General features: G+C 42.3%; 1 pseudogene; it reads left to right on the forward strand.

Annotated features, from left to right (window-relative positions):
* Positions 1–581: 581 nt before the first annotated feature.
* LOC141040818 (protein FAR1-RELATED SEQUENCE 5-like) lies at positions 582–3,478 on the forward strand (annotated as a pseudogene).
* Positions 3,479–5,891: the final 2,413 nt, after the last annotated feature.

Below are 5,891 nucleotides of genomic sequence, written 5' to 3' on the forward strand. Positions count from 1 at the left end.
TAGTCGTATTTAGTGTCACATTTTAACCATAGGTTTAACTAACAAGTACACACTTGAAGCCTAAGTGATATATATATATATAGGCGTCATATCTAGTGCATCCGGGATAGGTGGTGCATCCATGTATCCGTCGACTCCTCAGCCGGCCGATTCACATCTCACGTATGGGATCAAAAGCAACATAATTTTGCAGAAACACGCCAGCCGCCTCTCCAAGTCTAGTCAGCTAATTTGCTAATAACCCCCTCCGCTAATCACACTTCTAAATCCCTTATTCCCTGTTCGTCTCCCTCCCAATCCCTAATCACAGCCGCAACCTCCATCCCAACGAGGGCATCGGCCGCGGCAGCATGCATCCGCAGGCACAATCGCCACGGCGGATTTCGTCTGCCCTGGCGATCTCAGCGACGGCCACGAGGGATGCATCTCCGAACTCCCCATCAGTTTCGTGGAAAAATTCTCATCACGTGATAAGCTACAACAGATCGTCACGGCGGCTTCTACTGTTAAGGATGTTGAACATGCATCAGCGGTGATCCATAATTCAAGTGTTGACCATCGGTGTGCCTCTGCATCTAGCCATGGTGTGGCCCATCTCACTTGCCCTGCTACGTCTGTTGAAAATACTAGTGCTGCAGAATATGAACCGAACTTCAGTATGGTGGATGGAGCTTCAGGTAACATCCGTAAAATCCAACCATGTTGTGTATGACCCTGATGATTATTTGTCTATGGTGTACATGCGTACTTTTCTGGAGAATAACCGTGTTGATGCATGTGCAGCTACAGAATCAGGTAAAAGCTTGCAAACTCAAATGAATGAGCCCGAATTTACTACGCCAAGAAAGAAAGAAAGCATTCCCCTATTCGTGAGTGTGATAAACTATGATTCACCATGCTTCTTACCAGTTCAGAGATTTATGCATAATGATGATTATTGTGATTCATTATTTATGTTTTAGTGCTCGTCTTTTACGTCGAGTTGCGACGAAAAATTGAATCCTAAAGTAGGGATGACATTTGAAGGGCTTGAGGCTGTGGAGGAGTTCTACAAGTCGTATGCACATCATGTGGGTTTTGGAGTTCGTGTCGGACAGCAGAAAAAGTTGAACAAAGAAGTGGTTCGGACAAAGCGTTTCATGTGCAGCAGGGAAGGATTTAGGACTGAGAAGAACAAGGAGATTAAAGACCCATCAAACCAATCAAAGAAAAGCCGTAAGAATACAACCACACGATGCGGTTGTGATGCACATATCTTCGTCAAGTTGTGTGGCGACAACACCTACAAGATATAATCATGGGTTGAGCACCATAGCCATGGCCTTGTATCACCTGATAAACGTTACTTGATCAGATCAAATCGTAAAGTTAATGAGAGGGCAAAAAATATGTTGTACACATGTCACAAAGCAAGCATAGGTACATGCCAGGCGTACAGGCTCCTTCAAGTCAGCGAAGGTGGGTTTCCGTATGTTGGATGCAGCAAGAGGGACCTGCAAAACTACTACCGTGACCTCAGGCTTAAAATTAGGAACGGCGATGCTCAAATGTTTGTCGCTCAGCTAGCTAGAAAGCAAGAAGTCAATCCAGCTTTCTTCTATGATTTTGTTGTTGAGAAAGAGGGGAACTTAATGTATGTTTTCTGGGCAGATGCCATGAGTAGGAAAAACTATAGTCACTTTGGGGGTGATGGTGTGGTATCTTTCGATTCTACTTACACCACTAATCAATACGACATGATCTTTGCACCATTTACAGGGGTTAATCATCACTTACAGAGTGTGTTTTTTGGTGCAGCATTCTTGTGCAATGAGCAGACTGAGTCATATGTTTGGTTATTTGAGACCTTCCTTACAGCAATGGGAGGGGTAGCACCTAGACTCATTATAACTGATGAAGCTGTTAGCATGAAGAATGCGATTGAAACAGTTTTTCCGACCACAGTGCATAGGTTATGTATGTGGAACATAATGGAAAAACTTCCGGAGAAGATTGGACCAATAATTAGAGAAGAGTCTGAATTTTGGGACAAGATGAATTCGTGTGTATGGGGTTCGGAAACTCCAGCAGAGTTTGAATCACAATGGAATTCCGTCATTACGGAGTATGGCTTGGAGGAAAATGAGTGGCTGGTTAAAAGGTTTAGCATTCGCGAGTCATGGATACCAGCTTACTTTATGGACATACCATTGGCGGGTATTCTCCGAACCACTTCAAGGTCTGAAAGTGCAAATTCATTTTTTAACCGTTTTATTCATCGTAAGCTTGCTTTGGTTGAGTTCTGGCTTAGGTTTGACACGACATTAGAATGCCAATGAGAAGAAGAGTTGATTGCTGACAACTGAAGCATTCATACAACCCCGCAACTATTGACACCATGGAAAATGGAGAAACAAGGTAGAGATGTGTTTACATATGAGGTGTTTGAGAAATTTCAGAAAGAGATTGTTGCAGCAAGATACCATTGTTGCATCCAAGGCATTGCACAAGATGGAACACTAAAAATAGTGACATTGAGAGGTCGATCCCATAGGATTAGGGAAGTTCAGTGTGACACCACAACCATGATAGCTCATTGTTCATGTAAGTTATTTGAAACAATTGGAATCCCGTGCCGCCATATCATGCAGGTGTTGAGGGCTGAAAATCAAAATGAACTTCCATCGTACTACATTATGAAAAGATGGAAGAAACGGTGCAAAAGGTATACAAAATTTATGCAATTGATATTCTAATTGAAAACCAAATGGCTGACATTATATAATTTTATTTACAGGGAGAATGTGTATGATGAGCATGGGAATTTAATAGAAGAGAAGGCAACCGATTCGTTGAATGAAGCTACGAGGAAGAAGATTTCAGTTGTACGCAACAAGTTGGAAGATCTAATTCAGAAGGCCAAGCACTCGGATGAAGGCATGGATTTTCTAACATCAAGTGTATTAAATATTGAAGCACCTTTGGATGAAATGGTTCCCACATCAGGTGTGAAGCACACTAGACAAGATGAGTATGAGGCTTTTATTGGTTGCAATATTCCTACTGAAATTGACATACACCCGCCAACTGATGTTCGCACGGTGGGGAGATGCAAAAGAATAAAGAGAGGAAAGGAAATAAGTGAGGAGGAACAGAAAAAGAAGAAGAAGGAAGCCAAGGTAAAGGTTGCACGCTTGTGCAAGACGTGCAAACAAATAGTTTTTCATGATAGTCGCAATTGTCCTAGCAAAAAAGAAGGCAAAGGGGCTGAGATTGTGCTGCAGATGAAGCCAAGTGGTGCTCCGTGATGGCTCTCAGTCTGTTGAAAAACATGAATTTGTATTAGTGAGATACTAATATTATTTCCTTGATATATTGAATTCTTGTGATGGATGGAAAATTGAGTTTCTTGAACTATCTCCCTCTTATTTTCTCTGAATTGATTTTTAATGAATAGAGTGTATGAAGCAGCAGGGGCACCATGTTACATTATGTTCACATAAACCTTAAGCATGATCTATTTTTTGTACAATGAATAGAACTCAGCTTGCAAACCCACATCAGCCTCAACAATATTATTCACGAACAGAAAATAAACGGTGGTTTGTTTGTAAGCTTGCAGCAGCAACATGTTCTTGTTTGTGAATAACTGAATATGTCAAAGAAACATAGGAATGCAAAATCACGAGGAATGCTCAAGCACCAGCTGATATTGTTGCCCTGAATCAGCCGTATTACATCATGTATTGCAGAATACCTCAAATCAGCGGGAACAAGCTAAATTCACTTGTCTCTGAAAAACAATACGACACGGCAATGTACAATTCACATTCTGATGTCTGAAGCTATACACACATTTAACAAAGAACAATTCAATGGATGAGCTCGCAAGCTACAATCTGCACATAGCCAAGTACTAGATACATTCAACATGAACAAGAAAATCTGGAAACATGATCCTTGTTTGCTATGGAGTGTTGCCGGCCACACGTCGAGCCTCTTGTTGCAGGTAGTAGATAACATCGTCAGGCAGAGGAGCAACCACTGCATGTGGACGCAGTGGACTGGATGGTGCGCAGGTTGTGGCCGGTCGCCAACTTGGCGTCGGGAACCGACAAGAATGCGGGCGGGCACGAAGGTAGGCCAGACATGGCGGATCACGCCGCGACCGTCGTAAGGATCACCAAGGCCGTGGAGCGATTTGGGGCGGACAGACTCGGAGGCAGGTGAAGCGCGAACACCGTAGAAGCAATCAACAGGGCCTTGGAGCCATTCGAGGCGGACAGGCCAAGTGTGGCTGCCGTGGAAGGATTCACCCAAGCCGCCGCCATGGAGTGATTGGACGAGAAGATCCAGATTGGGAGGGAGACGAACAGGGAATAAGGGATTTAGAAGTGTGATTAGCGGAGGGGGTTATTAGCAAATTAGCTGACTGGACTTGGAGAGGCTGCGGGCGTGTTTCTGCAAAATTATGTTGCTTTTGATCCCATACGTGAGATGTGAATCGGCCGGCTGAGGAGTCGACGGATACACGGATGCACCACCTATCCCGGATGCACTAGATATGACGCCATATATATATATATATATATATATATATATATATATATATATATATATATATATATATATATATATATATATATACTGCACAGCATCTCCATCATCATTATCAGTACATCCTGCGTAGGTGAGTTAGGATGCACTTGATCCCATAAAGGTATCTATCCTTCAAACCAGAGGAGTGCTTCAAACTAACAATAGTACATAATATCCAACAAAAGAGGGTCATGCTACAACAGCAGAATACATGGCTCAGTCTATATATCAGTACGAATCAAGTTGTGCATATTTGCTGTTGGCATGAACCACATCGCCGCATGTCGGGTTTGCAAAAGCCATCCATCGCATGGAAGCTTGATGCCTTTCACACACTGAAGATTATCTCGCAACAAGCTGTGTCAACGAATCTCTGGATATGGTGATTCATGAAACCCATGGTATGATGTGTAAACACAGTCCCCCCTGGCGAATGGAAGTTGCATAGCACGGTAATCATCGCCAGTGATATGATCGATGATTGGTTGGATGATCGGATAATTGAGCCCGAGGAACATGGAGTGGTTGCCGTGTTTGTAAACCCGCCTCCAATTGAATACGCCTGGCCCAAGGGAGCTGGGATCTTTCTCGAACACAAAGCAGCCATAGCCATCAATGTCACGAACGCCCCAGGCATTGTACTGCATGTGGTTTGATTAAATGGTTTGGTCAATTTGGTACGTGCAAATGAGCATCAAATGACCACTGTCAGCTGAACGAGCGATAAACCACCACCCATCGGCTGGTATGATTCCAGGTCCTGGAATCATGAAGGCCAGCGCATTTGCGTCTGCTGCAACAATTCAAATTGGAGACCAAAAGGACAAAAATAAACAATCATGTTCAGAGTATGTGTGGAATTAAGATTATTATAACAGTGACACATATCATAGACAGAGAATTGCAATGCCGTGGTCATAATCATACCCCAAGTTAAAAATAAGCCAATGGCTTTCATATTCTAGCAATATATCATGGTTCAAACATCATGTAACAATGAGAGGAAAACAGATATGACAGGGCCTACTCATATTCTACCATAGCACTTACAACAGTTATCATATCAACTCTAAGCAATAACATGCGTTGTTATAAAAATCCTGGAAATGAGAGTAACATATAGCAATCATGAGGTTATACTCATAATATCTATTCTAACAATCATTAGATACCAATTGTTCTCATATCAACTCTAACAATAACATGTGTGGTCATAAAAATCTAGGAAATGAGAGGAACATATAGCAATGATGTGGTTATAGACATACTATATATTCTAAATTTGTAACAATGAACATGCAGTCATATTCTTA

This window comes from Aegilops tauschii, chromosome 2 (assembly GCF_002575655.3).
Source record: "Aegilops tauschii subsp. strangulata cultivar AL8/78 chromosome 2, Aet v6.0, whole genome shotgun sequence".
NCBI classification, from domain to species: domain Eukaryota; kingdom Viridiplantae; phylum Streptophyta; class Magnoliopsida; order Poales; family Poaceae; genus Aegilops; species Aegilops tauschii.